Source organism: Protopterus annectens, chromosome 3.part1 (genome assembly GCF_019279795.1).
Source record: "Protopterus annectens isolate FY-2018-M chromosome 3.part1, PAN1.0, whole genome shotgun sequence".
Taxonomy (NCBI): Eukaryota; Metazoa; Chordata; order Ceratodontiformes; family Protopteridae; genus Protopterus; species Protopterus annectens.
In genome coordinates, this window is record NC_056732.1 from 1,338,024,356 (window position 1) to 1,338,047,304 (window position 22,949).

The following is a 22,949-nucleotide window of genomic DNA, read 5'->3' on the forward strand; positions in this document are numbered from 1 at the left end:
ATAATGACCTTTCTGTGTAAAAAGATTAGATCCAGCAGTGGCTTACATGGCATGATTCCCAGTGGTTGAAGCAGAAGAGGAGTTACAGGGAAACACGTAAACCTTGCACAGCAGGTGATTGGCTGGCCTGTGTAGGTGGCTGTACCACTGGGAGGCTGAGTATTGCTAATGTAGTCAAAAGTGCATTATATGCACGTGCAAATCTGGGCACCTTCATATAATCAGGGGCAAATTGTGGCATTTAATTTGATAATGGTTTTCATACATTTTTAACTTCTTTAGAGATGATACTTGCCTGTCGCATCTTTTGCCAAGAATTTACCTGCTCAAGAATAATCTAGAGTAAACCTTATTTTTATCTTGTGTCTGGAGGAGACAGTTAACACCAAGGCCCTGTATAAATACTGCTGAGAAGAATATGAATGTGTGGCTTTGTAAGCATCAGTAATTCATATCTAGGTTACGTTTATGTTTTTATTGTAGTTTACTAGTTACCCCTATCACACCAGCATATTAAGCCATATAACTCTAAGAGTATTGCTGATCTTTTCTTTATATTGCTGCATTTATCTTTATATAGTAGCTGCATTACCTGGAATACCACAAGCCCCTACCATCTGGCAGTTAGTAATAATAAAATCAGTCAATTACTTCAACCTAAAACAAGACAGAAAGAGCAAGTCATGGGCTCTTCTAACCCCTCAACAACCCCCCCCCCTCCAACTTCAGAAAACTAAGTATTCACTCTTTTAGTCTTCCAAGTCTCTAGATGAAACAATACAGCAGTGCTTTGAGAGATAAGTGGTGTATTTCATGGCTATCTGTCTTGGATAGTACACAAAATGTCTGTCTTTGCCCACATACCCACACACATATGTACATACATACAATCCTGTGCGTGATTTTGGTGTGTGTGTGTGTGTGTGTGTGTGTGTGTGTGTGTGTGTGTGTGTGTGTGTGTGTGTGTGTGTGTGTGTGTGAGTGTGTGTGTGTGTGTGTGTGTGTGTGTGTGTGTGTGTGTGTGTGTGTATGTGTGTGTCTATGTGTGTGTCTGTGTGTGTCTGTGCACGCGCGCACGTATTGTCTCATATGTTTGCATGTGTGCACACATACTTAGCTGCCAAGAGTATTTTTCATGTTTTAGGGCTAACTGTTATCCCTACTGTAGTCTATTTCATCTCAAGTCACTCAATAAAGAATGAAACACTTCAGCACTGACCAAAAGAGAAGTTTTTAACAGCAGGTTTTATCTTATTAGTCAATCACACACTGTAGGACGTAACATATCGTCACTCAGTTGTCCAACAGAGCGTCTCGTAGCACGCCCTTCACTTCACTGTTCTTTGATAGAAGACAAATACTCAGGAACTTTTGCTGCCTCTTTCATGGCAGCTGTAAGATTCTATTGTTTTATCTCAAAACAAACCGCTGAATCGATAGCAAAGCGATGCAGTAATTAGCATTATTGTCTTAATGCTTTTTGTTGTCTAGTTAAGTTTTCATTGGTATGCTGTCTTTGCAGAGTTTTCATGCATTTTATAACAGTCTGAGTTTTGGCTGAGGTGTTTGGTTTATTCCTGGCAAAGATATGGATATGCCAACTGCTGATGCTCTGAAATGGGCCTATGTTTATGTGCACTGAGTGAGAGAGTGTATATGTGTCCTGTGATACACTGGTATCCCATAGACATTTTTTTCCTATCTTTTGCCCAATTTTTGCTTCACTCTGAATTAGATTAACTGGGTGCTGAAACCCGATGGATGAATGGATGATGGATGGATGGATGGATGGATGGATGGATGGATGGATGGATGGACTTCTGAAAAGTAAACATGGCAAGTTTTCTGATATAAACTAATCTGTGAGGACCAATTTCTTCTCATTCATTTAACTATAAAACTAAAAACTTGGAGGCATATTATTGCTATCATGTTATCCTGCACAATTCTGAAAGTCTTTTTTAATCATACGTGCCTTTGAAGTGATTGCAATCAGTTTAATAAAGATTTAAATTTTTTTTTTCATGCATAAGAAAATATGAATAACTTTAACAATAGATTGTGAGCTCAAAAGTTGTTTCACATGAAGTATCAATAATGTTCCTGGCAAGGCTATATGTTGCTAACTGGCACCAAGTCCAGGAAACACTGCCAAGGTTCTCTACCATTCAAAACAGATGTTTCCAAGCTAGCACACAGAGGCTGAAGGGTACTGAGTGTCCTTGGATCACTTCTACCCCAAAGGATCTTTTACAAAGGAGGGATAAGGCCTGGATCTTATTAAAGACAACTGTTATACCCAGACTTATGGCAGGCTAGCATGATAGCCACCAACTCAACAAAGTCTACCTATTTGAGAAGCAAGGAGAAAGTACAGTTTAGTCAGCCTAAGTTGTTCTGGAAAATCCTTAAAGACCATACTTGGAGCCTAGTAGTCTCTAGCAAGTCTAATCAAGTACTTAAACTAAATACTCTTTTTATTTATTTCACATTTGTTAACCGGGTTAGTCCAACTGAGTTTGCAAACAAATCTATTTTTTGTGGAGACCCGAGGGGAGAAGCCCTAGCAAACATAAGTAAAGATAAAGTGACAATATACAAATATTAAATAACAGTCACAATACAAAATAATTGTAAAAAAGAAAAGGTTATTAACTATTTGCATTGCATTGATAGTAAGCAACCCAGTTTCAGTGGAAACCCAAGGGGAAAGAGCCCCAGCAAACATAAGCAAAGATAAACATACAGGACAAAGACTATTAAAATAACAATGCAAATACGAAATTAATTATAAAGAGAAAAACAAAAGAAAAAATTATGAACATTAAGGGATGCACTGATAGCAGTGGTCTAAATTTACTACATATAAGAGTAAAAACCTCTCAACCTTTTAGGGCAAGACATCTGGACAAAGCCATAAACAATGGGGGAAAGGCCCAAAAATAAAGACAATTTTTAAATATTGCTCTTACAAATTTAGAAAATTGATAGAACAACATGTTTTCAGGCAGCAACAGCAGTTAACAGCTTTGCAAACCTCTCAACTTCTTACACATATGAAATAAAGACTCATTTTAAATATTGCTCTTATTAACTTAGAAAGTTGCTAGAATAATAGGATTTGTGTTAACATGTATTTTCTGAAGGTTATGAAGTCTGAAACTCAAATGCCATGTCATTATTTAACGACTTTAATAATTCAATCATCCCAGTGATCTATAAAAAAGTTTTATGAGGAACAGACCAAAAATATGAGGCAAAAACTGTACATTCTACAAAAATCAGTACAGTTGAGAGGTATGCCAGATCAAGGTATCTGGATAAGCTTAAAATAAACAGGGGACAAAGACTCAAAATAGAAACATTTTTAATTTAATGCCTTCCTTTCTGTGTTCAGCATTCCACTCCCCATCAATTTCCCTAGCTACATGGTCACTAATGGTGTAGATTCAGGGGTGTCAGCACAGTGAAGATGCAAATGACGCCTGAACTCATTAGAATTGCTGAATCACAAAAAATTGGATCTATGTAGGGATGTTCACATTGTGTAGGCACTTCCTCAGTGTTTGTGTTTATGGGATGGCAACTGATTGCTTACATCATCAGGTGGGTATGTCAGGTTACACTTACAAAGTGTTACATGTAGTTCTGTCAAGGTTGGAAATGCAAGTAAGCAGTACACAGTTCACAGGTTCTCTTTCATTAACATCCAACCTCCTCTTCATTTGTTTGCAAATTGTGTTTTCTCTGTCAGTTTTTTAGTATTATTTAGTATAAAATAAAAAAATAGAAAAAAATTAAAAAGGGAGAAATATTTGAAAGGAGGAGAAGCAATTTATGTTCGTATACATGAGATATGTCTACATAGGTCTGGATTTCAACTCTCACTCCAATGCACCTTCAGAAAACAGGATGAGTGCCTTATCCCTCTTTGCCACACAAGCAGCTTTGCAGCAAAAAACTGTGAGACATGCATTCTGTAAGCCATGCTATATCATTGGCCTTAAAATGTGTGAAGATATTAACTGGCAATAACGTAATATGAATTTACCAGTAACTGAAATGCAGGTTGGATGGCACAAACAAGCATAGACTGTGCTTTTGGGGCAGGAGCAATGTGAGTTACTTTTATGGCACATATAAGGGTACAACTGTTCTGTTGGGGGTGGAGGATCAAAGCTGAGTTATTGTTATGGCACATACAAGCATAGACTGTTCTTTTGTGCCTTACAAAGGTGAGTTGCTGTTATGGCACAAACAAGAATGGACTGTTCTTTTGGGGGGGAGCAAAGGATAGTTACTGCTATGGCACATACAAGCATACAACTGTTCTGTTGAGGGGACAAAGCTGTTATTGTGAATGCTCTTGTAAGGGTGTTGCTGTCAGAAACTGCAATGTGCAGCATTACTTTCTAACTTCTCTCTTTAATGCTCTTCCAGGACAAACATATGGTGCACATCATAAGTCACTCCATCATATTCAGATCTTAGTATTGTATGACAGCACTGTAGTCAAACCTCATCAGAACAGTAATAAAGTATGATGTTCTCTTTTGCATGTGCCTCTACAGACACATGCAGCAGCTGGAGAGACCACAGAGCTTTCTCAGGAAGATAACACAAGGTCTACAAACCATGGCATGATGTATGTGGATAATTAAAAGCCATGTGACTGTCATCTGTCTGGTATAGGGTGAGGTGAATTCTGCCTGGCCTCCAGGCCAGTGTCTGTCCATGCCCTGGTAGGATGACCTCATATCCAGACATCTGATATAGCTGATGACATCGACAGTGTCTGTTGAGAATATGGTAATAATAGTGGCCCACATGCTGCATTAAAAGTCTGTCTCTAATGTCAAGCAAGAACACACATGCACACACAGTTGACTGTAGTGAGATTAGAACCCCTACCTAAGTACAAAGACTACAGAACACAGTACGTAACACAAGTGCAATGGCACAAGTCTGACTTTTGCAGGACTGGAGCTGAATTTATAGCACATGACATCAGCAGCCCATGTGTGTGACAAGATGTTGGCAGGCCTGCATTGGTTTATATGGCTACCACCATAATGGCCCTAGGTTCATAGGAGGTTACTAGGCTAATGACCCTAGGGCTTTGTCAAGCCTACCCAAGTTGTACCATTGTTCCCTTATAGACCAAGATATGCAGTCCATATTTGCAAATCCATGATCAGCACTGGTTGACCCTGGCTAAGAGTAACACAGGTGAAACCCTGAGGTAAATCTATGCTTTCCCATCCAGTTTTCCCAGTTACACTTAAATAGGGTCATTGAGGAGATAAGTTGTACGTGAATTGTGAGTTTGTTCCATGAGAGTCACAATCTCTGGGAGACATATCTGTATCTCCAGCATGTCCTGTTGAGGTCACAGGCTAGGTTAAGGTCCCCAGAGTGAGTGAGTCTTGTCCCATGTGATTTGCTGAGATGCAGCATTTCCATTAAGGCAGGGCTCAAGACTGCTCTGTAGGCCAGCCACAAGTTGCCTCTCAGCAGTCTATACGATACAGACTGCAGTGACAGGGCCTTCAGTCTGTCCATGTAGGTAATGTATTGGAAGTCCCTGGATTTTTTAATGAGAAACTCTGAGGTCTCTCCAGCTGCTGCAGGTATCTGGTGGTGTACATGCAAAAAGGAGCATTGCTCTCTATTATTTGTCTGATGAGAGACCAGTGCAGTGGAGTTATAGCATCCTTAGTCTTAGATGCTATGTCCACACTTATGAGGTGTGCAATGTAAAGGGCCTTCATTACCACTGTGGACATATGATGATCAAAGTTGAGTTTGCCATCAACCTGCATTCCCAAATCACTCACCACTGGGTTAGAACATAGGGGAGTATTATTAATAGTGTAATTTGCACAAGCTTCCCCTTTGCTGAAAGGGATAATAGTGCATTATTTTGAGTTAACTTTAAGTCTGTGGCTTTGGCAAAAATCATTTATGTATGTAAGCACATTTTTGTATAATGTTGACATCGTTTGTGGGTTCAATGATTGCTCCCAGTTTGCAGTCATCAGCAAACTTGTTGTGCCACAGGCTATCTTTTTTCACTTGATTTTCTGAGGAATACATTCCAAACAGTGGGGGGCAGCACAGACCCTCATGGGACACCACTGATAACAGGTCTGCTGATAGAGGTGGAATCCCCACCTATGACTGTATGCATTCTGTTGGTGAGCCAGCTGGCTAGCCATCTAATGATGTGTGGGTTAATCCCTAAGTGGATGAGTTTCTAAAAATGATGCCTCAGTGGGGGATTGTGTCAAAGCCCTTGGGCAAGTTGAGATAGGCAGTATGTACTGATCTGCCTTCATTCACGGCTTTGGTGACACTCTTGAAGAATTCCACTAGGTTTAAGAGGCATACTCTAACCATGAAGAAGCCAAATTGGGTCGAGTGAAGAGTTTGAAGGTCAGTAATGTTGTTGTTGATAATGTCCTAGATGATTCTCTCCATGGCCTTACAGACAATGTTGTCAGGCTTATGGGTGTATAGCTCCCTGGGTCAGTTGAGGAGCACCCTCTGTACAAGGGTTTTATGGTTGTATTTTTCCCCTCTTCCAGGACAAAGCCAGTACTTAGACAGTGGTTGAAGACAGTACCCAGTGGTTCTGTTAACTCTTACTTTAGACTGGTTAGTAAGCAGCATGGGATGTTATCCAGTCCCATACAGGCTGTGTTTTTGGCATTTTCGAGTGTGGTTATGACTGGTTATTTGGAGATAATGGATAGGAACTATCGACAGGTATGCTGTGTGGTATGATCAATGGAGACAAGGGTGTGAAATTGTTGCCAAACCTGTCTAACAGGATGGCTATGTCCTTAGGTACAGTATGAGTGGTATCATCCACTCTGAATTTGGTGCAAAGCCAGGCTTTCCCTTTTACATTACAGACATAGCTATAGAGTGCCTTGTGATTATCCTTAGCTATAGATGCTAATTTTGGTTTGTAATTAGCTTTAGAGGACACTACAAGATGTCTAATTTGCTTGTTCAAGATATGATATGCAGAGTGTTCTGCTGAGACTGTTCCCTGTTATTACTGGATATCAGTTTCTTTCTCTTGTTGTATAATCTATTTATGGTCGATGTCCACCAGGGCATTTTTTTTTTCATAAGGAAGTTTTGATCCATTTTGGTACAGCTAAGTCTATACACTTGTAAAGTTGTTTATGCAGGGCAGTTGTGTACACCTCCATATAGGAGTCTATACTGTCAGTGGTGGCAGAAGGTTTGAAACTATATAAGCCATCACTTAGGAGACTATACTTTGCTTTGCAGAAAATTTTCCACCTTTTGGATCCTGAGGGGGGATCAGGTACAACTGTTACATTGAATGTGACTGATTTATGGTCAGATCTTACCAGGGAGCATCTCACACATGGGGCGGTGCAGCAATCTCCCATGTCAGTGAGTACTAGCTCAAGGACATTTGAGTCCATTGTGGGGGTGCAGACTAACTGTTCCAGAGCATTTTTGTTTACAAAGTGCAGAAACCTTAGGGCAAGCATGTTTGAGCTCATATATGTACCCTATTCAATGGAAGGACAGTTAGTTACCCATGCTTAAGGTGTTTAGCTGTATTATGAGTGACTTAAGTAGATTCAGGAAGGCATTGTGTGTTTTTCATGGTCATGTTGATGGACCTGTAGTTTACAATGACATGGAGCGGGGTTTCTCCTACAGTTAGTTGGACTTGTAGTAACTCTAGGGAGTCGTACTGCTTAGCTAGTCTTGAGGTGTACTTGTCTTTTATGAAGATGGATACACCTCCTCCTTTGGTTCTTCCATGTTCATTTTGCAGCCTGAATGTGTGGAAGGCATTATAGCCTTTCATGGCTGGAGTACTCTCTGTGGCCCTAAATTATGCCTCTGTGACTGCACAAACATCGACATCTTTCTAAGTAAGAAGTCCCTCCATTTAGTGTAGTTTCTGATTTAGACTCCTAGCATTAAGCAGCATAACCCTGAGTTTCATCCCTGGCAAAGCAGTGTGGTCTGTCAATTGTATCATCCCAGCCTGACAACTACTGGATCCTCCTGGAGTGACACAAGTAGCTAAGCCAATTGTTGAAGTCGATAATTCTTTTGTTTGTATTGAGGCATCATCCTGGGTGAGGGTAGAATGCTGCTTACGGCTATGGACACACCTGTCTGGGGCACATAATCAGAGAGGTCGGTCATATCTTTCCTCATATAGTCCAGTGAGATACGTCTCAAGTCACTTACTCCAACATGGAGTATGACAGAGGTGTAGCTGTGGTTGTTGTTCAGAGACTTCAGTGCATGTGTGACTTTGTGGATCCTGGCACCTGTCAAGCAGTTGACTGTGACTTTCTCCTTATACAACCTGGTTAGAGGGACATCTGTGTGTCTCACTATGGATTTGTCTATGACCAAGACATTGTTTTTGCAGAAGGATTGCATTTGCAAGGTGTCTGCCTTTCGGTAAACTTCTAATGAGTACCACTGCATATGTTGGTTTTTGTGTTATGCACTTGGTTTGTTGAGGAAGTGAAGTGTGTGCTGACAACCTGTTTGATAGCTGGTTCATTGTTACCTGAGAGGGAGAGAGAGAGCATTTTATTCTAGATTCATTGTATACTTGCATCTCTCACATATTGTATCGGTAAGCTTTAGGAGTACAGGAGTACATGGCTATCTCTATATATGAGACAATTGAAACCTAACTGTGTTAAAACACGAGTACCCTTATTAAGCATATTTAGATGGTCATTGTTAACAAAGCGATTTTGTGAGCAGCAACAACTGGGCCTGTCTATGAGGGACATAGGTGCCACCCTAGAGGCTGTAATAGGCTCCCACTGCATGTGAAGCAGTGCTTCTTAATGACCTTGTTCAATTGCAACATTGACTACTGGTTGGGTGATTGTACAGTTACCTCTGAGCTGGCACCTGTGTCCCTCATGGACAGGGCCTGCTGGTGCTGCTCACAAACACATTCTGCTAGAAACAACCATCCAACTATGCCCAATAAGGATACTTGTGTTTTTACATAGCTAGGCTTCTATACTACCTAGTGCTATTAGGCTAGTAGCCTCATATGAACCTATGAAGCTATGTCCCTATGCAGGCCTCACAATCTGTTGTCTCCCACATGGCCTTCTGATGTTATCTACTATAAGTTCTCCTGCAGTCCTATATAAATCAGACTGGTGCAGGGGAGCTTGTGTTAACTACTGTGTTGTGTAGCCTGTGTGCTTAGATAGGTAGGCGTTCTGTTCTCACTGCAGGAGAGGGAATGTGTGTGTGTGTGTGTGTGTGTGTGTGTGTGTGTGTGTGTGTGTGTGTGTGTGTGTGTGTGTGTGTGTGTGTGTGTCTAGACAGAACATCAGTTGTGTGTATCCCACAGTTACTTCTGCAATGGCATGGATTGCCAGTATTTTGATATTAGCAGAAGCCTACATGTCCATTTCATGCAGGCCTCCCAACCTCGTCTCTCATGTAGATCAAAGCTTGTGTATGTACCTTTAAGAAGCCTTTCCAGATGTAGGTACCTGCATATAAATACAGAGCACGTGCAGGCAGCAGTGGCATTTTGAGAGAATAGCCAGAGTGTTAATATGTATGAGTGTGGTAGTCAGTCTGTTTATAATTTAAGTTTAAGTTACAAATCCCCATTTCTGATGTGTTTGTGAAATAAAACTGCTTGAACAGATTCCATGAATGTTTGTCTGTTTTATCCTGACCAGACGAGCGACATAGTGTCAGAACCGGCATTAGAAGAGCTAATTCCACAAGCCATGAGGTGCAGAGTTGAAAGTGAAGGCAGATTAAGCAGGTTGAGTGAAACAGTGCACAGACAAATAAAAAAGGGACAGAAATGAGCTAAAGGTAAAGACAACTGCACAAATGATTTATTGTGCAAAGAAAATGAAATGGCACATTTTTAAGGCACAAAATGCATTATTAATTAAACGAGTAACACAAAACATATTATTAAGCAAATGAAAGCACAAACTGCATTATTAATTAAATGAAATGTTCAAAATCATGATATTTGATAAAACTAGCCAAACTATTCATATGGGGCTTAGAATTATCTTTGGTTTACATAACGAGCATGTTTAAAGTAAAACGGCCACAAGAAAAGCACAATGAGCATGATAAGAGATTAAAAAGGCATAATGAGTACAATAGAAGGGCAAAATAAGCTTAAAGAGCCAGGAGACTGCATGTTTTTTAGTAAAAGACCATGTTTGGGCACAAAATACTATTTTGCATTGACCAAAGCCATTCAAAGCATAACTAGAGTTGATTGAATTATCACAGAGTGTGCAAAGTGTTTGCAGAGTGTGTGCTTTATTATGGTGCAATTATTTCAAAGAGTTTGCTGTGTGCAAAGTGCAGTTATATTTCAAAGTTCAGTCAAAGTACAGCCATTTCGAAAAGTTTCTTGTGCTATCTGCATTTATTCATAGAAAGCCACCATTTCAGAGTGTTTCTTATACTGTGCATAGTTATTTCACAAAGTACAGCCATTTTGAAAGGTTTTGTGCTATATACAGTTTATTTGCAAAGTGCATTCTTCTCAAAATGTTTCTTAATTTGAACTTTTTCCATTGTGAAAAGTTATTTACAAAATATTTCTTACACTGATAAGGAGTGGTTACATAAAGTACATTGATTTTAAAGTAAAGTACAGTGATTTCAAAGTGTTTTTGTACTACAGAGACTTATTTGGCAAAGTGCAGTTATTTCAAAGAGCGTGTTGTGCTACTGGGCATAATTGCAAGTACTGGCATAAAATTCTGGCATATTTATTTGTGTGTATGTCCATACATAATTTCATGCACCTTCACTACTGCGCGTTGATATGGCAGAGGCATTTTGCAGACCGGGTCCACTTGTGTTTGATCATAAAATAGCAGAGAATTTGTATTCAAATGTAATACAATATTTTCATATAAGCAGCTTTTTCTGAGAAAGATGTACATACAAGGGCATTCATTTTGCTTAACTTAGCTGGGTCAGAAGCTATTGAAAGAGAGCATTCATTTGTATATGCACCAGAATTATATGCAGGAGAGGGAGAAAACCATCATACTGTGCTACCGGCTGAATCAAGGAAAGACCCCAAGTGCTTTAAACATAAATTTAGAGAAATGTGCAACCCCCAGACAAATGTTACATTACAGAGGCATTTATTTTACACAAGAGACCAAAAGCCAGGTGAAACTTTTGTAGCTTATATCACTGACTTGAGAAACAAAGCTAAAATGTGCAGATTTGGTTACTTGAAAGATAAGTTAATAAAGGGTAGGATTGCAGGTGGTAATAGTGCTGCACTGAGAAAGATTTTGCTTCCTGACAGTGATTTAATATTAAGCACAGCCATAGAGATTTGTTAAATCCATGAGCTCACAGAAAGGCACACAAGAATGCTTACAAGTGACAAGAGCATGGTTTAAGCAGCCTCTAGAGCAAACATAGACAGCATGCAACACATGGCAAGCAGAAAGAGGCCTAAGCACATGGCAGCAGCAACCACTGTGGGTGTGGCAATGAAAACCAAGAGCTTTCTATCAAGTTCCAAGACTAGCTTAGTAAAAGGAGCATGTTCAGCACAGTATAAGAGTGAGTCAACAAACCCAAATCAAGTCTTATTGTTAACTGGTGCAATTGTGGAGCCAATCATGAGTCTTAAAGAAAGAAGTGCTTAACATTTGGTCAGCAATGCCACAAGTGTAAAAAATGGAACCATTTTCAAAAGTTTTGTAAATCCAGCAAGCCTCATTCAGTTTTTAAGAAAGGTCACTCAAAAAAGGCAAGTTGATCATGTACAGAGCTGCAACCCTACTTTCTATGTAGATGGTATATCAGTGGTTGGTGAAAAGGTTAATGAAGTAGATTTATTAACAAAGAATAAAGTGTTTTGTACTGTCTTGATCAATAGTAAGCCCATAGATCTCAAAGTAGACACTGGTTCAAAGTGTAATGTAATGCCAGCAGAAACATTTGCTAAAGTGAGGGCTGGTGAGCAACTTAATTTGCGCAACTGTGTGAAGCTTGTTGCTTATGAAGGTGAAGAGATTCAAACCAAAGGTTCAGTAGTACTTTTATGCTATTCGGCTGGGAAAAGTTACAGCTTACAATTTTAAGCATTCAGAATACCTGTGCAGTCATTATTAGGTCTCAGAGATAGTTTAAGAATGAAACTGTTTTTTGTTTTTTTTTACCAAAGAAGTCCATTGTGTAAGCACATCCCACTTCCAGCTTTACTGATACTATTTTCTCACAGTATGCTGATGTGTTTGACAGCAAGCTAGGCAAATTTCCAGTTGTGTACTCCATGAAGTTAGACCCAGAGATCTGTCCAGTGGTCAGACCAGCAAGAATACTTCCAGTAGCTATGCGGGACAAAGTCAAGGTCCAGTTAGATAAAATGGTGCATCAAAATGGGATTTGCCAGTCAGGGAAACAAATAAGTGGGTATCTTCCTTGGTAGCAGCTTTTAAGAAAAATTCAGATGAAATCAGAATATGAATTGACCCAAGAGACTTGAACAAGGCATTAAAAATACCTTATCATCCTATGCATACAGTCATGGAAATTGCTACCCGCATGCTGAATGCCACTGTTTTCTTCATTACAGACTACATTCAGTACCCCATTTGGTAGATACAAATTCTTCAGGATGCCTTTTGAAATAAATTCTGCCAGTGAAATCTTTCAGGGTGCAATGGAGCATGTTTTTTCAGGCTACCCGTGTGCAATAATAGTTGATGATTTACTGGTTGGAGGTAATGGTGACGCAGAGTGTGATGCCCCTGCACTGGCCCAGTAATCAAGGAGCCTCAATCCTCACCATTGACAAGAGTGAGGGATATACACAATGAGAGGATGACAAGTACACACACAGTAAAGTAAAATTTCCCTTATGAGAACAGAGATCACAGTCAGTCTGGGGCTGGTCTCTCCCTCTTTCTCCAGATCCCCAATAAGACTCCCCACTGGTGCAGATATAGGGTTAAGATCTCAGCTGAGGGGTCAAGCCAAGACCTACAGACCCCTCTCTGTCCAACCAGCGCTTCGTGTCCCTGCCCAAGTAGCTGATACACACATACACTTTGAGATTTGATTTATATACAAATACACACACAAACACCTGGGGAAGGCTGGAACAGGTTTACTAGCTATGCCCCATTCTGTCCAAACTCTAAGGTAGTTATCAATGCCACCATCTACTTATTGGCTACTGTAAAGGCCCTTACAAAGGGTGACCAATCCTACTGTGTAATGTTACTATTGTCCAAATGGTAAGTGTGACCAAGACCAAGGCTATTTAGGAGTGGCCTGTACAGTGTCACCAAATACATATGCAAGTACTCTCAGAGCTTTAACATTTCTCATAAATATCAGCCACAAAGATAGGTTTAAATATATTTAATAATAAATAATAAAAGAACAAGACAATACTCAATTAACACCATTACTGCAGAGTTCAGAATCACAGGAATTATTTTAAAACAACATTGCAGGACAGTCTCAAATAAATTCAGAAAACATCGAAACAAATCTTTACTATATTCCTATCTATATCTAAGAGAGATTACTTTTCCCTAGTTACTTACTATTAGCAAGTCAAGTACAGATGTTGATGATGATGAGTGGATGCTGTCAGATCCAAAGACAAATACAAAATGGACAGTCTTTCTCTGAGAGAGTTCTTAAATTACTATCAAACTTTACTGCTGGGTCATCTTGGATGACATCACTCTTTGTCACCTGCCTTCAGTTCCCAGGCTAGAAGATACCAACAGAATTTTATTATCTGTGTGTGAGAAGTACACATCTCTCAGATGTGTAGCTGCTAGGAAGCAATAAAACACTTTACATTTTAAACCCAGTAATTAAAATGACTTTCAAGACAATAGAAAAACGTCTAGCACTAGACATTGTGTCTGTTTGCTGCATTGAAACTGAGAGATAACACAATTGTAAAACACTTTGATTCCAACTTATTTTCTTGAAGTTTTGCAACCTAACTCTGTATGTTCCAACTTCTACTATTAAAGCATACATTTGCACAGGTATATAGTTTATATACATTTCTGTTCTTTTCCAGTAGGTACACCGTGGTTACATTCTTGAAGCTGAGTACAATATCATACAGTTCTCTTACATTTGTAAGACAAGCACATGAATCATATTAATATTCACAAATGACATATGATTATTTACAACATTCCAGATAGCTGGGCTGACAGTGTCACACAGAGCATGACAGACACCTCAGGAAAGGTTTGGACAGAGCGCGTGAAGTGAATTTAAAGCTCAATCCTCTGAAGTGCAAATTCAGACTACCAAAAGTTACTTATGTAGGTCATTTATTTACCAATACAATCTTATGACCAGATCCTTCTAAGTAAACAACTATTCTTGAGATGCCAGCTCTAGACAATGTCCAAGCTCTACAGCATTTTCTTGGTATGGTTAACTATTTGGGCAAATTTATCCCTGACTTTAGTGAGTTATCAGCACCTTTAAGTGAGCTGACATGCAAAAATGTTACATGGTCATGGTTAGAATAACACCAGAGAGCATTTAATACCTCAAACAGCAAATTGCTAACCCACCTTCATTAAGGTACTATGATGTCCACAAACCAGTAGTTCTTTCTTGTGATGGTTCAACGTTCAGTCTTGGTGCAGTTATTCTTCAAGAAGGCGGACCTATTACCTATGCATCTAAAACTCTTACCCAAACTGAGATGCTGTATGCTCCAATGGAGAAGGAACTTTTGGCAATTGTGTTCACATGTTCAAAGTTCCATGATTGTATTTATGGCCGAGTTATCCAGATAGAAACTGACCATCAACCTCCAGTTACAATTTTAAAGAAACCTATGCATTCCGCTCCAGCAAGACTACAAAGAATTATGCTTAAATTGCAAAAGTACAATTTCAAAATGGTCTTTACAAAGAGTAAACATCTTTATTTGGCTGATACCTTATCCAGATAGCCCAGAAATATCACAGAACAACTTGATGCAGAGAATTTTGACTTTGATGTCATGGAAGTGCATAATTTTTCTACTACAAGACTTGATGAGCTAAGAGATCATGCAAAGGCTGATCCAATTTTGTAAAAGCTCAACCACTTCATCAATGTAGAATGACCGTCAGAGCAATGCTGTGTACCACCAGGAGTACAGCCTTACTTTTCATACAGAGATGAGATGCTGATGGAATATGGCATCATTTTCAAAGGTCCAAATGTTGTTGCTCCTACTTCCTTACAACATGAATACATTCAGATTTTGCATCATGGACACCCAGGTTCTGATTTGACCAAAAGAAGGGCAAGAGGACTAGTAATTTGGCCTTCTCTAACAACAGACATTGATAAAGAGCTTTCAGTGTGCAACAGTACTAAGATGCATTTACAAAAAGAGCCAGTTCAGCTAAGCCAAATTCCTGAACTACATTGGTCAACAGTTGGTGACAATAGTTCTCAGTTTACCAGTCAGTTGTTTCAGAGAGTTGCTAAAGAGTGGGACTTTATCCATATTACTAGCAGTCCTAAATATCCTCAGTCAAAAGGCCTTGCTGAACATGCAGTACAGAGTGCAAAGCAATTATTGGAGAGGTCAAAGTGTGACAATTCCAATATCTTCTTGAATTTACTCAGTCTCAGAAATATACCCTGTGCAATCAACTAGGCTTGCCTGCTCAGAGAATTCTATCTAGGCAAACAAGAGAAACTTTGCCTATCAGTTCTACTTTGGTGGTGCCTAATGTTAAAAACAACAGAGCATTCAAAGCCCAATGTTTTAAAAAACATTCTTCTCAGAAGTCCAGCTATAAGAGGAGTACATTTCTTCATCCATTAAAAGAAGGAGAAAAAGTGAGGATTTGAATGGCAAAATGCTTTGATCAAATTGGTCAAGTGAGAGTTATATGTACTGATCTACGATCCTACTTAGTGGAATCTGAAGGTATAGAGTACAGGAGAAGCTGCAGACGTCTTCCTGTATCATAAATGATATTGCAGCATTATACCTGTGATACAGACTCTAGATCTCAGAGCAACCCTGACAATGTTCATACCAAAGAACATGTCACAGTATCCATTCCCATTCCTGATTATGTCTCAGATGTCCCTAAAGTTGAACATTCCTTGAAGACAGTCCCCACTGCTAGATTTTATGTTACATGATCAGGTCTTATTTCTAGACCTAGTGTAAAATACAGAGCAACTTGGACATAATTGTTTTACACATGTCTAATTTTGTATAATTGCATGTCCAATAACTAGTTCTGTATAACTGCATGTGAAAAGATCATTTCTGTCAATTGCATGTCATTGAATACTGCCATTTAGTATAAGGACTATTTCTCAAAGAGGGAAGATGTAGATCAGAGCATGCATATGTACCTTTAAGAAGCATTTTCAGATGTGGGGATGTGCATATAAACACAGAGCATGTGTAGGCAGCAGTGGCATTTTAAGATAACAGCCAGAGTGTTAATATGTAAGAGTGTGGTAGTCAGTCTGTTTATAAGTTTATTTAAGTTTAAGTTGCCAAGCCTTATTTCTGATGTGTTTGTGTGTAATAAAGCTGCTTGAACAGATCCCACAAATGTTTGTCTGTTTTATCCTGACCAGACGAGTGACATCCCATATGGCATCTTATAGGTTTATAGATACATAGGTGTGTACTAGGCAAATGGCCCTGGAGCCTTTACAAGCCTAGCCCATAGGATTACCCTGGAATAGTGCCACCCGACCTTAGTTCCCAGTGCCTCTGTCGAGTAGAGCCACTGGAGTGATACCCAGGGTGAATTTTCTATTTCCCATCCACTCATCAAGATTTCTCTTGAAGAGGGCCACTGAAGTGCTCTGTTTGACATGTATGGGAAGTCTATTCCATAGCATGGGCAGTCTCTGGTTTATGAACCTGTCCCTCTAGCAAGTTCTGTTGATTGTGGTAATGGGGTTGAGGTCTCTGGAGCATGTGGTGTGGAGGGATTGGGATTTCTTTAGAGGTAGCATTTCTAACAGAACTGAGTCAGACATGACTTTGTAAGTCAAGCAGAGATAACCACTAAGTAGGCAATATGAGACAGAGAATAGTTGGAGTTGTTTGAGTCTGTCCATATAGGACAAGTGTTTAAGGCCTAGGATCCTCTTTCTGAGATACTTTTGCGGCCTCTCCAGTTGTTGTAAGTGTCTAGTGAGTTACATGCTAAATGGGGCATTGTACTTGATGATTGGCCTAATGAGGGAAGAGTAGAGGGAAACAATGACTTCTTTCTTCATGGATGCAAAACCCTTAGTAATGAGATATGCCACATAGAAGGACTTTCTGACCACAGTGGCAATGTGGTGGTCAAAAGAGCGGTTGCTGTCAACCTGTGTTCCCAGATCTTTTATAACGCCTTCTGTGTTCAGTGGACTACCATCAATGTGGTAATTCATGGGAACCAGGTTTTTTCCCAAAGAGGATGACGACACATTTTTTTGGCATTGAGTTTAAGACCATGGTTCTGAAACCAGTCGTTGGTCTCAGTGAGGTCTTTCTGTAGGATGTCAACATCACTTGGGGAGTTAATAATAGCTCCCAACTTGCAATTGTCTGCAAACTTTGTCAGCCAGAGTCCCTTTGTGTTGGCCTGGACTTCAGAGAAGTAGATACCAAACAGGAGAGGATTCAGGACTGAACCCTGTGGGACTCCACTCGTGAGTGGTTGGCAATCTGACTTGGAGTCAGCTACTTTCACACTGTGGGTTCTATCTGTAAGCCAGTTTACAACCCACCTAGTGATATAGAGGTTGATGCCTAGCTTAGTGAGTTTTTCTATGATTCCTGAGTGGGGAATGGTATGAAAGGCCTTGGCCAGATCAAGGCAAGCTGTATGAATCACCTTGCCTTTATCCACAGCTCTGGGGACTGACTGAAAGAAGTCGACCACATTAAGCAGGTATGATCTACCCTTCACAAAACCAAACTGTGTAGGATCCAGAGTTTGGAGATTCCCTATATCCTTGTTTATTAGTTCCATGATGATGTTTTCCATAGCTTTGCATATCAGACTCATCAGGCTAATGGGGTTATAGTTCCCAGGGTCTGTAGTTGCTCCTCCTTTGTGGAGAGGGATGACTGTAGCAGTGCGCCATTCAGTAGGGACAAATCCTGAGGTGAGGCTGTAATTGAACAGGGCACACAGGTGAGGTGCCATTTCACTCTGTAGTTCATGTAGAACACAGCCAGGGATAGTGTCAGGACCCACAGAAGCTATATTCTTGGCCTTTGATAGAGCTGTTTTAACCTGTGCAACAGTAATACTGGGTGCCTGGCAATCTACTGGTATTGTGATTGGTCCTTTGGGGGAGGGGGGGTAAAGTTGGCACTAAATCTGTTGGCCAGTATATTGGCAATATCTGTTGGCTTGGTATAGGAGGTACCATTGTGCAGTTGGTCAGAGCAAATCTGGGTATTGCCGTGGAGATTCTTTACATAAGTATAGAAAGCCTTGTGGTTGTCTTTACTATCTGCTGTAATTCTGTTTTCATGGCTAGCGTTAGAGGACTTGATGAGGGATCTCAACTTTTTGTTGAGGCTGATAAGGGAGTTTTTCCAGTCTTGGGATTTCACCTTATTCCGCATCAGTTTCCTCCTTCTGTTGTAGAGTTTGTTTATGGCAAGGGACCACCAGATTGGCTTCATTTTTTGGAGGAGAGTGTCTTGGTTCTATTGGGTATGGCAAGATCCATGCATTTGTGTATGTGTTCATACAGTGCTTTGGTGTATGATTTGGCAGTCATGCAACTATTCTTCATTTGCATGGGTGCCGTTAAGTTAGCCACCTCTATTTTTAGGAACCCAAAGTTAGCTTTAGAGAAGCTTTTCATGGTGGCTACCTTTGCAGGGGGTGGATGGGAGGGATGTAGATTTCCGAGGTGATTAATTTGTGATCAGATCTAACCAGGGAGGAGTTGGCTATTGGTGTAGAGCAATGGTCGCCCATGTTAGTAATGACCAGGTCAAGGATGTTCCTACCTCTAGTGGGGGTAAGAATGAGCTGATCCAGGGCATTGGAATTAATGAATTCCAGGAAACGTTGGGCAAGTTTATTGGTACATAAGTATTTTTCCCAGTTAATGGAGAGCAGTTGAAGTCGCCCAGTATGAAAGTGTTAGGTTGGACCCTAATATTCTCCAGGGTGCTTAGGAACATGGAGTGTGGGTCTTGGGGCATGGTTGGGAACCTATAACAGGCTACAACCTGAATCTATGTCTTACCCAGTGTTAGCTGCACCTGAAGTATATCTAATGTGTTATGTTAGGCTACCAGTCTGGAGTTGTGTGCATCCTTTATGAATATGGAAACACCATTGCCTTTGGAGCTTCACTTTCATGTCATCTACTATAAATTCACCCACACTCCTGCATAAATTAGACTTGTGCTGTGGAGTTTGCTTAAAGTCTTCACTACAGTCAATCGGGGGTGGGGGGATTGTGGTCATGCTTGACATTACAGAGACCCTTTTATACCAGCACGTGGAACACTGTTATTACCATATTCTTCTCAGCAGACGTTGCTGATGTCATTCCAAGTCAGACTTGAGCTGTTGTGCTTGTGTAAAGTAATGTGTTCTGTAATCTATGTACTTAGGTAGGGGTTCAGTTCTCACTACAGTCAACTTGGTGTGTGTGAGTTGTCGGTTGACATTACAGAGCGCATTTTACACCTCAACAACACTGCTGATGACATCGGCTATATTACATTTTTGGATATTTAGTACTCCCCCAAGGGCAGGGTCAGAGACTGGCCTGAGGTCCAGGCAGAAGTCATGTCATCCTATACAATAAGGTTTACAGTAACATGACTTTTAATCTATTAACATACATCATGGCATGGTGTGTAGGCCCTATGTTATCTTGATGAGAAAGCCCTGTGTTCTCTCCAGCTGCTACATATGTCTGGTGAGGTACATGCACAAAAGATCATTATACTTTATTAGTGTTGTAAAGAGTTATGACTACAGTGCTGTCATACAATCCGAAGATGTTAATATGATGGTGTGACTTATGACGTGCAAAACACAGGCCTTCAATAGAAGTGTGGACACTTGGTGGTCAAAATTCAGATTGCTATCTAAATGTGTTCCCCATGCTTGTATCACTGGGTTTCTGCATAGCAGGACCGTTGTCAATGCTGTGATTAACATGGAATTCCACTTTTCAGATGGACATTGCTGTGAAGATTGGGGAAAGATGAGTGAAGGCTGCCAGCCTAGTCAAATAGAATTTGATACATAATTCTATCATTTTTATATATAAATTAAATGAAAGAAAACACTGTAAAATGTGAACTTCAAGATTGCTGCAACATTGCCATCTGCTATAAGGAAAACCAAGCCAAGCATTTCAAATGTTCTTTGAAGTTACAATTATCTAACAAGTGGTGCTGAAGCGACTGGCTGACCACATTCTTTCTATTGTCTTAACTTAAGGAATAATTGTTAGAGTATACATATGAAATGCATTTTATTGTTGTAGTTTCTTGAGCAGGTGTTAGATTGCTAAATAATGCAGTTTGTGACCTGGGAACTCCAGATTAAGTGTCAAAATAATGTAATGTGTATACTGGGAAAACCTAAGTGTCAAAATGATGTAATCTGGGAGGGCCTTAGCAGAGCTGTTTGTTAGTGAGTATAAAAACTATTGTTGAGAGAGAGACTGCAAGCATTTTGCCTTGAACCATCAACCCCAGCACTGCTTATGCTCTTTATGTATGTAAGTAGGATTGTGGAACTGTGTTTTCTCTTAAGAATAGCTAAAGATTAAAAAGTTAGATTAAGTGTTTTTCTTTGACATCATGCTGGGCATACTGCATTACTTTACGTTTCTGTGTGATCTCTGAACTCTTAGATATCTCTGTGGTGTAGTAGTATTGTCTTGTGTTTAATTATTTATTATTAAATACTTTAAAAATCTTTACCTGTGGCTGGTTTGTGTGGAGATAGTAGGCTATAGAGTACATTGCATATTTATAGAGGTTATCGTAAAAAGCCACTCTAATAAGCCATAACCCTTAGACTGAATAGCCACATTACCAATTGAATAATAATATTGCACAGCAATAATTGGACAACCTTTCAAGGGCCTTTGGGTAGCTGATAACTATTAGCTGTTGGTGGCAGAAATTACTACAGTATAGTCTAGGTAAAGGGGCACAGCTGGAGAATCTGTGTCAGCCTTTCCCGGGAGTGTCTGTGAAGTTGTATAAATACTTATCTCAAAGTGTGTGTGGTGTGTCAGCTACCTGGGCAGGGGCACAAAGCACTGGTGGGACAGAGAGGGTACTGGAGGTTAGCTTGCCAGCTAGGCTGAGATCTGGAACCTATAGCTGTGCCAGTGGGGAGTGTTATTGGGGACCTGGAGAGCAAGGGAGCAACCAGCCCCAGACTGACTTTGATCTCTGTGTGCACTTAAGGGAAATTGTACATTACTGTGTATATTAGTTATCCTTTCCTCTTCTATGAGACAACCTCCCTGGTGTTAATGGTGAGGATTGAGGCTCCTTGATTGCTGGGCCAGGAGATGGTCATCACAAGTGGTGGCAGTGTTTGGGATAAGATATCCTCACAAGTGTTTGGCAGCAGTGGGATCTACTTCACACACTAATTGGCTTGTAGTGGTGTAGGTGGAGTGAATCCTGTAGCCTATGTACAGTGACCTCTGGAAGTGTTTTATACTCTAAATCAGCCATGCAGTGTATACTCAGAGTTCAGATCACAATTGTTTTATTTATTTTGTTAGCTTAGTTAGTCAGGGTGAGCAGACAGCATGTCAGCACAGGAGTATGGAAAGCTGACAAGGAGCCAGCTGGTGGATATGTGCCAGGCTAGGGGACTGGTGCATGGAAACCTGACTAAAGCAGACCTGATTACAGCCTTGGTTATAGCTGCATCAGAAACCAGCATCCAGGAGGGCAATCAGACTGGCAGTAGAAATACAATATCCTCGGAGAATGGACAGCTCAACCTTTCTGCTAAGGACAATCAGACTGGAAGTGGAAATACAATATCCTCAGAGAATGGACAGCTCATCCTTTCTGCAGTGGACTTAAAACTCCAGCTGGAGCCTAAGAGACTTGAGTTTGAGGCCAGGTGTTTGGAGACAGAAGACAAAGAAAAGGAGCATCAGAGGAAGCATGAGACAGAAATGCTGACTCTTCACCAGAGTCATGGAGGTAATGGGGAAAGAAATAACTGGACCCCAGAAGCACAACAGGTCAGTAAATTTCTTCCCCAATTTAAAGAGGGGATAATTTTGATAGTTTCATTCACATGTTTGAAAGGGTATGCAAACAGTATAGCATTGACCAAAGGCTCTGGCTACGGTTCCTGACCCCCTTACTCCATGGGAAAGCTGTAACTTGTCTATCACAAATGCCTGACTCTGTCTGTTTTGATTATACTGCTGTAAAATGTCTGTTAAAATGTTTTAAGCTAACACCTGAAATGTATAGGAAAAAGTTTTGTGAGCATAGACACAAGGCAGATGAAAATGTATGTGAATATGTTGCTGAACTGAGCACTTATTTTCATAGGTTAGTGAGCGGATGACAGCTCACCACTTTTGAAGGGCTAGCAGACCTTTTGGTGAGGGAACAAGCCCTTAGCACTTTGCCTGAGGACATGAGGATCTGGTTAGCTGATAGACAATGTGCTACTTCAAATGAGTTGGGGAAGAAGGGAGACCTATACCTGGCCAGTAGGGCAGCCCTGCACAGGAAGGGGACCCCCAGTACTGCTCATGGGTCTAGGGAATCCATGGTGGGTAGCACAGACTGCCCCAACAGAATCCGCCAGTAGCAGGGGAAGCCACTATCCAGGTACATGTCCAGGAGCTAGGGTTAAATGTTTTGAATGCAACCAGTGGGGCCATGT